The sequence below is a fragment of the Octopus bimaculoides genome, chromosome 1 (assembly GCF_001194135.2).
Source record: "Octopus bimaculoides isolate UCB-OBI-ISO-001 chromosome 1, ASM119413v2, whole genome shotgun sequence".
Taxonomy (NCBI): Eukaryota; Metazoa; Mollusca; class Cephalopoda; order Octopoda; family Octopodidae; genus Octopus; species Octopus bimaculoides.
The window spans coordinates 152,613,780-152,627,111 of NC_068981.1; the positions used below are offsets into that span (position 1 = coordinate 152,613,780).

Consider the following 13,332-nt stretch of genomic DNA (forward strand, 5'->3'; position numbering starts at 1 on the left):
AGAGAGAGAGAGAGAGAGAGAGAGAGAGAGAGAGAAATGTATTTCAAAACTATTAGTAAATAAATGCATAATTCAAGGCCCGGAATTCAGTATTTTTTAGTTAAATTGTGTCCCTTGTTCATATTGTCATAATTATTTTACAGAATGATTTTCAAATATACGTATTAATTCATGTTCAGTTTCACTTCAAGCAACTGTTTTGGAAGCCCCATGTACAGTAAATACGCAGTTTGGAGGAAAAAAAAAACATGTATCATGCACGTTTTTATAGTCGTTCCACTTAAATGTAAAAAACAAAAAACTACCAATTTAACTTAAAGCGTTTTCAAAGGATTATAACTAGAAACATCCGAGTTTTTTTCAACAGTTATTTCTCACTGCGTTATTTCATATGTAAATAATAAATTATCAAGAGACACTATTAAAAACGAAGTCAATTTATCTAAAGCTCATCACTGCATGATTTAGCTAAGGAGGAATTGAAATCAGCATTGCAAACAGCCATAACTACATCATAAATACTAGTATTACTCCTCAGTACTTTTTCAGTTGTCATTCTACAAAAGTATATTGAAGTACTTCTCACATTAATAAAGGAGTTGCTTCTACACACAAACTTCTTCGACAGGAATCTAAAAATGCCATCTAACTGTCTGGCATATATTTGCCAACAACCATTAAAAATGTGCAGTTCTTTTGCAACTAAAATAGCCTTTGCCCATCCGATGTAGCTAGTTTTCTGCAGTCTTGATGTACCTATCTCTGCTCCTTTCACCATATTATTTCTCACTTTCCAGGTTTTGCACTAAACATGTCACCCAATACTTTTGTTATAACTGCTCCTCTCAATCAAACTACAGACACTGAGGAAGTACAAAGCTTCAAACTAAGCATCAACATTCATCAATCTCAATAATCTCTGAGGACCCTTTAATGTCATAAGCGTGACTCCTCACCTGATCATCTAACACTGTAACAAATAATAATTTCTAAACTACTTCTCAGCAAATAAAATCTACTCTCAACAAATTTCTAACCGTTGAGCACTGATATAGCATGAGGTGTAATAGTGGTTTAATCTAACAAGTTAAGTAAACAACACAATAAGGTAATAAGAGTGTATACATAATTTGTATTTGCTGAATATTACCTGAAAAATAATCTTTAAAAAGAAATTTACACTTAATGTTATGCTTCAATCTTTGTTAAACATTCGTAACTGGAATGACATGCTATGGTCCATAAATATGTATGTCTGTGTGAACGTAGGCAATGACAAATTATGAGAGTCACCTGAAAAGTTCATAGGCTGACCAAGATACTCTCAAGAAATGACCAAGTGAAATTTACTTTTCAATGTAATCCTCCTCATGGTCCATACACTTCTATCAGTATTGCAGTGCTTGGATCCCATTGGTGAAGAAACTTTCATCATGTTGGTTAAAGAAGTCATTAACAGCAGGTATGACATCATCATCACTATGATACTACTTCCCATGTTAGGGAACAGGTGATAGTCAGATGGGGCCAAATCAGAAGAGGGAGAGTGATCAACAGTGATGCATAGCTGCCATTGAAAGCAATGATTTGTGTACTGGAGCATTATCCTGATGAAACAAGAGCCCTTTCATCAGTTTTCCTGGGTGTTTGGTATTGATGGTGCAGTCCTTCTGAAGATAGTCAACAAACACAATGCCTTTTGTATCCCCAAAAAACTGAGGTTATCACCCTTCCTGCAGACGAAATGACCTTGGCCTTCTTGGAGCAGGTGAGGAGTGTTTCCACTACATGAATTCTGGCTCAAATGTTGAACTCAACACTCATCATGAGTCAGGAAACCAACAGGATCTGTCTCAAACAATGTCTGATTTTTCCATGATGTGATCAGCTTGATGCACTTTTGATCAGGTGTCAGAAAATGTGACATCCACTGAGCAGAAACTTTCGTCGTGCCAAGTACATTGTGCAGAATATTCTCATCTCTATTGGGATATGCTAACAACATTGGCTATTTGATTTATAGTCAATTGCCTGTCATCCATCACCATGTGATGGACAAAATAAATATTTTCCTAAGAGGTGACAGTTGTAGGACATTCAGACACCATCTTCAAAACTCTTCTTTCCCATCCTAAATTCAGCTGCCCACTTTTGCAATGTTGATAAAGCTGGAGAATCATCCCCTAATGTAGCAACCATGTCAGCAAGAATGTCCAACACCACAATGCCAAATTTTGTCATTTTCAAGAGAAGTCACTGCAAGTTATTTTTGAAATCTTCTTCAAACAGCCAGAAAGCTATAGCATCACTCCTTCATAGTCAGCCTATGAACTCAACAGTACACCCTTGTATGGGAAGGAGTATTTTCATTGTAATAATTTAGCCATTTCTTCATATTCTGCCAGCATAGCCCACTAAGTTTTACTAAGCCTGTCTATAACATTAATATTAAATTAAATTCTTAAACAGTCTATTCATGGGGAAATCTAAATGTTGATTGTGTAACAAAATATTCATTTATACTGAGCTAAATGAATGAACACTCAACTAAGATGCAACATGTTAATTCCACTTTCATTGTTAAAGTTACCAAATCTTTTGATAATCATTTAAGTTCTTATGACAGTTCAGAATAAGAGATAGCTGGCACTACAACAGATACTAATATGAGTATACCTGTATGAAGGTGTTAAGAATGTATCACCAATTGTTTGGCTCAAAAATAGTAGATTAAGAATGTGTGCTGATTACAAGGTACATTTAAGTGACAAGACTCAAACTTTCTTGTTCAAGTCCTCATCATGAAACAGTGTTTACAGACATGCAAAGAGAAAAATTGTCTTCCTCAATAGATATAAAAATGCATGGTAGTAGACTGATGAGGATGAGGGCTCTTAAGAGATGGTGTGCAATAAATACAAGCAAGTGGTCTTTAGTCAATTTGGGTTTCAAAATAGCTGTCCCATTGGAGTCTATACTGAAGAGAATAAACGGCATAGTTACCTATCAAAACGGTATGTTTCTTTTTGCAGCAACCTAGCATTAAGAATAGAGGAAATGCAATTACTGCTAGATGGAAAGGAGCCAATGTATCAATTAATCTAATGAAATACATTAAAATTATGCATTTTCCAGAGATTTCCAAGGAATGAATTTTCTAAAGTTGAGATCAAATTATTATATAGTCATGAGAAGATCCTAAAAGATGAAACTGGAGAAATTTAGAGTTGATAATCTATCTTCATTTTATACTAATATTTGCAGACAGCTGAAACTCTTATTACAGCAAAAGAATATATTTACTTATGAGAAAACATAAAAATTAGCCTTGAAACTTTGTATACCAGAGACCAATCATTAACCATTGTAATTAATTTTTTCTAAAGAGAGTAAATTTTCTAGAAAGTTTCTCAGGTCCACAGATGGGACTTTATATTATTACATGAATTCAAATCATTCACATATCTGGTGAAAATCAATCACCATTTACATTGATCTTCTAACATGACTAAATATGACTCACATCAGTTCTTCACAAAAACATATTTTCACATTGGTGATGATGGATTAATTTTTCTGATGCTAATACAGCTGAATATATTAAAAATAATTTTAACATTTCCAACCTTTATATTCACATAAAGAACTGAATTGCTAGAAAAAGTAGCTCCAGACTAACTCATTTAGAACAATAATTGGAAGACTTCACAGCAGAGAATTATCCTACTTTTAATACAAATAGGCTACTTATTGTGCAAAAGTTTTCTACAATTCATAACATACACATAAATATTTAAGAAAGCAACAGCTTGTGTTTGGTGAGTCCATTTTAGTTGAGTTTTATCATAATTTGTGACTAACATGCTAAAATCAGATTTGAAGGCACTCCTTGGCCTGGCAAATGGTCTGAGTCACAGACTTGGAAAAATTACATATAGCCCGGAGATGTAAAAGAATGATGATAATATATTGGTCATAACTGACTCACCTATTGTTCCAGTAGAAGATAGGAAAACTGAGGTGCTGATTTTTTGTTTTCCCCTTCGATTTGGAGTTCCAATTACAATGCTAGCATTATTCAAAGGAGTGATTTTCTGATGCTCATACAGTTGAATATATTAAAAATAATTTTAACATATACAACCTTTATATCAACATAAAGAACAGCATTGCTAGAAGAAAGAGCTCCAGACTAACTCTTTCAAAACAATAACTTAGACTTCACTGCAGAGAATTATCCTACTTTTAACAAAAACAATTAATCCTGAAACTTATTGTGCAAAAGTTTTTCTACAATTCATAACACATACACAAACACTTAAGAAAGCAACAGCTTGTGTTTAGTTGAGTTTTATACATAACTTGTGACTAACATGCTAAAATCAGATTTGAAGGCACTCTGTGTACTGATAAATGGCTTGAGTCACACAGACTTGGAAAAATACATATAGCCTGAAGATGCAAAAAACATGATGAGAATATATTGATCATAGTTGACTCAGCAACTGTTCCAGTAGAAGCAAGGAAAACTAAGGTGCTTATTTTTCATTTCTCCCTAGATTTCAGGTTCCAATGACAATGTTAGCATACAATGAGTTGGAATTTATCCAATTAAAGGAGTGAATAAATTGACATAATTGCAAGAAAATGGAAATTATAATTAAAAATTTAATGGTGCAGTAGAAAGAACAACGAAAGCAATAAAAATAAACATTGAAAGTTTTCAATTTGTAGACATCATACTATGTGCAAGTATCGTTAATTGAGAAATTACTTGATAGTCAGTTAACAAGGTTGGGCAAATGGTTCATTACAAGAACAATATAATTGAGTTTCCATTAGATACATGTTATTCAATCCATGCTGGTAGAAGCATAGTCTGAATTAGATGTCAACATTGTTTTCACATCCACTTTCTCATGCTCACGCAGATTGAATGAACTTTGTTGAGACTGACTTTCGACAGCAAGATGCACCTACTGCTGCCAACCCACTCCTGTTTCCAAGTCAGGTAATATTTTCTCTTGGCTGGAAATGTTTTCAAAAATGATTGGAAATGAAGGACACCCCTTGTATGATGGTTTATAACTATCATGCATTAACACACACAAAGGAATCTCAAAGGAATTCAGAAGCCACAAAGATATAATGACTATTACAGTTTAACTGTTACGGTTAGATTAATATATTTAGTGTTCTAACAACTTACTTATTTCATTTGCTAACACACACACACACACAGCATTTAACACTCCACCTTATGTGGTTAGTTATTCAAATTCATAATACTAGCCTCAATGACTTAAAACTATTTAGTTTTAATTAATACAAATTAACCTTTGTCAAAAATGAACTCTATTAATTGTAAATTTAAACTGTCAAAAACTGATTGAAGTTAAAAACAAAGTTAACCCTTTCGTTACTGTATTTATTTTGAGATGCTCTGTGTTTCTTTCAATTACTTTAAATATGACAAATAATTTAGTGAAATAAATTGTAACTAAGGTTTGGTGGAAGATTTTAATTCAAAACTTATAAAAACAAGACATTTATACTCAGAGCCAGAGCTGGGTTGGTAATGAAAGGGTTAAGCTGATGATTCCAAATCAAGATTGAAACAAGTCTAAAAATTGTCATACATCTCCCAAAGATTAGAATGTCCTTTTATCACTCATGAATTTATTCATAATTCCTTGAAATTATCTCTTCTTCTTATTGAGTCAATAACTATTGTCATTAGGTTTTTGATTTTTCTTCTGTGAGGAAAATTTTAATAAGGATTTACATGTACAACATTCAGTACACACCATCCTTCACTTTATATATATGATGGACTCTCCCATCAAACAAGACATATGAGCATTCAGCTTTTGCCAAATGACCTGCACAAACGATTTGTTTATAATGACTAAATGTATGTGTTGTACATTAGCTCACTCCCTCCATCAAATCAACGTTTTCCGAACCATGCGTCAGGTGTTAAAGTGATCACAGAGCAACATGAGATGAAGTGTTTTGCTCAAGAACAGAATGCACCACCCAATCTAGGAATTGAAACTATGATTTCGCGATCATGAGTACAATACCCTATAGACGTGACTGTGTGCTAAGAGGTTTGCCTCCCAACCATATGGATGGGTCAAGCTCCACTTCATGGTACCTTGGGCAATTGGATTTGATAGATGGAAACAGAAAGAAGCCTGTCATTCATTCATGTATGTATGTGCATAACTATCAACTTGCCCAGACTTCATGTAAATGTTGTCTTTCATTTCTAATCTTCCTTGAAAACATGACTAGTCGTAGGGAATATTACAGATAAGGGGCTGGCAATAAGAAAGGCATTCAGATGTACAAAATCCACCACAATAAATTCTATCTGATCTATGCAAGCACAGAAAAATGGATCTAAAAAGATGATGATGATATGTACATACAAACACTTTAAAAGTAACAGATTCTTATATTCTATTTAACTTTTTTGACAACTATTTGTGCTAACATTTTCATTTGCAGCCAATAAATTTCTTAAAATAGACCAACCTATCTTTATAAGTTATTACAACCCAATTGGGTAGTCTCACATCACTGATTCTATTTTATGTTCCTATCCTAATGATGATGATAATCATCATTGCTTAATGTCTTTTTTCATGTTACTACAAGTGGGATAGTTCAACAGGAATGGAGGCACCAGAGGACTGTACTGAGCTGCAATATCTGTTTTAGAATAGTTTCAATGGTTGGATGCCCTTCCTAATGCCAACCACTTTACAGAGTATACTGGACACCTTTCCTGTGCACCAACACTAGTGAGGCCACAGAGTAACTTGCAAAATAAAACTCTCTCAACAGTGTAGCATTGAGAAGTGGCTTTATGCCAGGTGTTTAAGAGATTAAAGTATGATAGAGGGTTAGGAACTGGTGTCTTGCTGAAGAGGAGATACATGGTTTCCCCAGTAGGAAAGAGAGAATAGAGACTTATAATCAGAAATGGTGGGTGAGTAACTTTGTGAGTATGAGTGTGACAGATAGTTAAAGATGGGAATACAAGTGTGTAGTGAATAATCAATATACATATTATCTTTGTAGAGTCTAGGATAAAGATACTGACTTATACATCACAAAATTAGCTTAAATAGTTTATTAAGCTTTTATCACAGCACAATAATTATAACTGCTTATGCACATGTAGCGAGAAAGGCTCTTCTACCACTCATCCAGATAATGAAGTTCAGTTCACTAGAACCCCCAAATTACCTCCCTTCAACTATAAATGACATTTTACTTGTTTGTTGAGAGCCTCAGATCCCTAAAAATAAGTGTTTTTTTCTTCTTACTAAAAAGCACTTTAATCGTTTATTTATGTATAAGTTCACTTTCATGTCTATCTCCTACAGTTCCAACTATAAGCCACTTTAACATTATATAATGGCATATACATACACATACATTAGAACAAGAATCCTCAATTTAGTTGATATTGTTACAATGTTTCATTTGTTGTGCCCTCCAGCCTTCTTCAGGTACCAGTTATAATTCATAATGAGTTTGGAACCATTATTTACATTTGATGGATATTTGTCCTCCACCTGTTTGTTGTTAATACAATGTTTCGGCTGATATACCCTCCAGCCTTCATCAGGTGTCTTGGGGAAATTTCGAACCTGGGTTCTCATTATTCTTAAGGTATTTTTTGATGTTATTATTATTCAGGTCACTGCTTGGAATCGAACTCAGAATCTTGGGGTAAGTAGCCTGCACGCAGGCATATGGCGTAATAGTTAAGCGTGCAGGCTACTTACCCAAAGATTCTGAGTTCGATTCCAAGCAGTGACCTGAATAATAATAACATCAAAAAATACCTTAAGAATAATGAGAACCCAGGTTCGAAATTTCCCCAAGACGAAGGATGGAGGGTATATCAGCCAAAACATTGTGTTAACAACAAACAAGATGAGGACAAATGTCCTTCAAATGTAAATAATGTACATAATTCCTCATCTCTTAAATATAGAACTGTAATTTGGAACCAATCCGTTTATTAAACCCATGAGGGCAGATTGTTCTTTTTATTAGTAATTCTGCAAGTTATGATGCCACTAATTTATTACTTTCAAGCAGAAGGATAAAACTGATGCTCACTTGCTGAACTAAGGTATTTAACAGTTGATCAACACTTACACTCACTACCCTGTTGTCCTCTAGGACATTTAAGACCACTAAGGCCCAATCTTTTTAAAAGAGTTTCTTTCTTTTTCTTTCTAAGTTTAAAGCTAATCTAATATCTAGAAATTGTCCTCTATGACAATGGAATAGTGACTATAAGTGTTGTTGATCAAGTGTTAAGCATCATAAGTTTAGCTCGTGGGCAGGAGCTCAATATCCATGAGCCAGACACATGAAATATATATATATATATATATATAAACGCTTTCTAGTTGAAAGACAACCAACTAGCAGCATTACAATATTTCTGGTAAATACAGCAAAATTAGAACAATCAACCCCTGTGGATTTTAATAAAGAATTTAGTCCCAAATTTTGAGACCATGACTAATTTTTCTTTTAACTTGTTAGGTTCAGGGAAAGGTTTAGTATTCATGGCCTTTGAAGGCTATGAGTAGGTGGTGAAATCCATGACATCAATATTCCTCTTAAACCTTTATAAGTAAAATATAGAAGTGGGAAATCCAGGTTGTGGGAAAGGAAGGTTTGGGAGTTGTGATTAGAGGCAGGCCAGGATGGGAGTTGGACACAACTGTACAGTAAATACTATGATGTATATATTAGACACATACACAAAATCCATGCACAGCACGAGATGGGTGTAAATAAAACGGCTTGCCGTTTCTATCTTGAGTTGGTCCTTTTTAGGTGTGCAGCTTGGATAACAGAAATGAACCCTGATGCACAGACATAACACGAGTGAAGATTTGTACTTACTGCAGCAAAATAATATAACAGTAAATAAGATCGTGTCTGTGATTAGTTGGAATATTTAATAAAAGCTTTGAAACTGCATTATAAAGTTTCAGAGATAAAAACCCAGCCAAAGGATATGATAATCCAAGAAAACTCCCGTCGAAGTTTGGTATACCATACAAAAATAGGGAAGATGCTAATAGTTTAAAAATCTGAAACTACTCTGAAATAAATGTGAATATTATCTCTAGAAACTTTTTTTGCTTGTTTTTAATATACTAAAAATAAAAACAAAAATCCTAGATTAATTAAATAAAATTGTTCGTATTAGAAAAAGAAGTTCATTGAATTTTTAATTGAAATCGCGAATCAACAACTGAAGAGGGAAAACGAATTAATTGTAAAATATTTTTTACGAAGTTTATAAATTAAAATCCAAACCCAAAACAAATATGTTTTAGATTTAACGTGTGATCAACATTTCTTCATAAACGTTGATTAAACAATACTATCATACACTGCATTAGTTGGAGTTAGTTTCCAAAGAAAGTGTTAGAATGCTAAGAAAAGAGAGTTAACCCGACAATCAGAGTTCATTATAACTATTAAAAAAAAATACAAAACAATATAATGATGGTTGAGTAATAAAACTAGCGAATTGGTTTGTATTGAAGTTAAGTTTCAATACATTTCTTCGAAGGACCCTTGCGCCCGGAAAGCCCAGCCCTCAACTTTCCTTGAAGTACACGAAGTGATCTTGGTTTACATCTACATGGAGTTCCGATACATAATTCATTCATAATTCTTCATCAGTTCTACTCAACACTAGAAACTAGGTGTATCCTGTTTGAAGCAAAGAGAACGTTAAAGATTGAAACAATATGCGTTAATGAATGAAATGACAGCAACAGGTGTTTGTGTTTATCATTTACAAACGATATTTATATAACGTCAGGTCGACGACGTTCTATTCTATTTTCTTTCGTTTTAAAGTATCTAAAAGCCTACATACGTCTATAAACTAATTATTTCTAATAAACTTTAACAAATCGATTAAATAAAATTGGGAAAAAAAACAAACAATAATGAATATACGTTAATTATGTAATTATATAGGAAAGGATTTGCTAAAATGAAGAAAAAAAAAAGATGCAAGTTTCATTTTACCTTAATCGCAGGTGATTCTAACAATTCTAAACAGAAGTATGAAGGGGCGGAAAGGGGCTTCTCGTGTCCATTTTTTTTAATTTGACCCTCTTTTTTTTGTTTTAAATCCTAAAAAACTAAAGAGAGACAAAAACTGTTTTACACAGCCTGCTGTTATTTCAAACATACTGTCTTCAGGGTTTCAAAACTTTTAGGGACACACACACACACAACTATATATATATATATATATATATACATTCATGTATAACTGTTCACGAGTAGTGGTGACAGTTATTACATACAGTGAAATAATGATCCTTTAGCATAGGATCAAAGAAGCGATCATTTATTCTACAACGCAATTAAAATTACAACAGCTGTACAATACGGAAAATATTGGAGACGTACGAAAATAGATAAGTAACTAGAAATTGTATGAATGATGGATAAAGCAACAAATACAAAGTCGCAATATGTGTCAAGAAAAAAATCTAAGAATCCACCCACTCAGCATTAAGATATTAACTCAAAAACAGAGGGTACGTATGAGTTGATATAGGGAGAAACGTTTATAGTACAATGCATTCTACACAATGTAGATGTTATTCGGACGACGGAATATGAAATAAGGGAAAGTAGTCTTATTATATAATACATGAATTTAACGATCTGGGGGCAGATGAAAATGTCATCAATAAATATTATGTCGGTAAACACGGGGTTAATTGGAATAAATCTACATGAATGTACGATCTAATTCTGTTTGATGAATAGTCAAAGTTTACAAATAGTGAGCAATTAAATGAATTTAAATTACCAATGTACATGTGTGTGTGTGTGTATCCATATATATATATATATATATATATGTATACACACACACACATCATAAAGGGTTTGTTTATCAAGGCGATAGGATTACAAAAATGATATTTTTTAAATATTACAAATTATTTTGTTACCTTTTTCTTAACTGATGAGAACAGACAGCTTACATAGAACGACAAGAAAATACTGATCAGTTTATGTGGGTGCCACAGTCCACCTTCATTTTACGACGAAGAATACATCCAGTTATAGCAGGTTGGAATTGTAAACGACAAAAATCAACAGAAATGAAGACCGAAACAAAACCACTTGAATAATATCATGCATTATTTGAATCAGGAAACTCTAACAAGCATTCAATGTTAACTCCCTGAACAAGTGTAGTACAATGACGGAATGATATTGGTCGATCTACGAAGGAATCGTGTCACCTCCGAAGTCCTGTCTACATCAGTCGACAACAACTATAACATGTTAGGATCGATATTAAACCGAGAAATAATAACATAGCATTAAAAACAACCAATCAACCATAATATATGAATGAAAAATTCATGTTTACCTGACTGTCTTGTGTGAAATATCTTGGTATGTTGATCTCAAGAAACTTAAAATAAGAATTCTCCCGCCATGTTGTTGATGTGCAAAAAAAAGCAATGCGCAATAATCGTAAATTCTTATATTGTTGATAAAAACAAGACTTGATGTGTATGTTTACTATATTTGTTTATTCGATATATCTTTTGAGTATTCTCTGGATAACTTAAGAGATCATCAAAACCTTATTTAGTGTGACAGTTGCGAAGATGGTTGTAGAACTACATTTGCAGCGTAATGACACAATTGAATCAGACTGGACTAATTGGGAACCTCGTTTTGAAAAGCGATTTTAAACTTGGACGCGCGCCTTTTGATTATCCAATTCGTGCTACTTTAATGGTTCTTTGGTTGAAGATTATTTTTCCATTAGAATTTTATTCTCGATCTAGTTACAAATAAATGCAGATAGGAAATGTTCACTTTAATAATACTAAAAATTCAAATATTCGTTTTATGTTGGTAAAATATCTTATGATTATTTTCACTTAAAATCTTCACTTCAAATTCTAGAATTTTATAATGCACAAGTAACTCGAATTTCGAGGGCGGGTACAATCCGTGAGATGAGTTTCACTACTTGACCTGTAATTTACATAACTATGAAAGAAAAAAAACCCAACCTCGGTGGGATTTGAAATAGGAACTAAAATAAGTAGGTATGTTGTTACTAACTTTGCCGCTCTTGGAAATCCACCCCCTTCTTCATCTCATCCATATTATAAATATTGATAATTCTTTTGAAGACCTGAAATTTTGGAGGTGAGGACTAATCGATTACATCGATCAGATGAAAGGGAAAAGTTGACCTTGATGGAATCTTAACTCAGAACATAAAGCCGAAGAAATGCCGCGAAGCATTTTGTCCGGTGCAGTAACGATTCTGCTTGCTCGCTTTAATAAATATAGGTTCCAATTTTTGGCACCGGGCCAGCAAGATCAGGGGAGGAGTAAGTTGATTATATCGACCCTAGTGTTCAACTCGTACTTATTTTACCGACGCCGAAAGGATGAAAGGCAACGCCGACCTCAGTGAAATTTGAACACAGAACTTAAAGACGGACGAAATGTCAATAAGCAATCTGCCGGCGTGCTAACGATTCTGCCAGCTCGCCGCCTTCGCTTAAAAAAAAATTTGATAACAGAAGTGTACATAAATATATATTGATAATATATTTGTGTGTGTTTTTGTTTGTATACACGCCAGCACGTATACACACGCATTTATGACTGACAAATTCTGAAATGAAGAAAAGAGTTATCGTAATAAATGCATATGTTGAAGTGATTCGACTTTGTCGTATTATATCAGCAGGAACAGTGGAAGTTCCATGCTTTATAAATGTTCTTATTTCTGTGTTGATGGATATATTTTTAGACCTTCGTAATATTTTTTCATTATGTTAAGGCGTAACACTTGAAGACATATCGCGACAAGCAGAATATCATGCACACTCCCCCCCCTCTCTCTCTCTCCCTGTATGTGTGTGTGTGTGTGTGTATATATATATATATTGTGTGTATATATATATATATATGTATATGTATATATATATGTGTGTGTGTATGTAGTTTATGTATATATGTGTGTATGTATATGTGTGTGTATATATATATATATGTATATATATATATGTGTGTGTATGTATATATATATATATATATATATATATGTGTGTATATATATATATTACAATTAAAAGGGTAAAGGTTTATCAATTTATTAATTTATTAATAAATTAACAATTAATAATTTTTACCAAGCCCTTCGGTATGTAAACACCATTATCGGTGGAGAACTTATTTAAAAGTTCTTATACATTTATAAACATA

General features: G+C 33.3%; 1 protein-coding gene across 5 annotated transcripts in view; it reads right to left on the reverse strand.

Moving 5' to 3' along the window:
• LOC106882380 (metal-response element-binding transcription factor 2) overlaps positions 1-11,753 on the reverse strand; it is a 42,421-nt gene extending 30,668 nt beyond the window's left edge. For 2 of the 5 annotated variants that reach the window (XM_014933042.2, XM_014933039.2), the window contains exon 1: positions 11,465-11,752. The gene's annotated coding sequence lies outside the window, so the exon portion shown is untranslated. Of the gene's footprint in view, positions 1-3,003; positions 3,037-10,092; positions 10,224-11,036; positions 11,347-11,464 lie in introns of those variants that run through there. The other 3 variants (XM_014933041.2, XM_014933040.2, XM_052971503.1) reach the window with 3 other exon arrangements.
• Between the last annotated feature and the right edge of the window lie 1,579 nt (positions 11,754-13,332).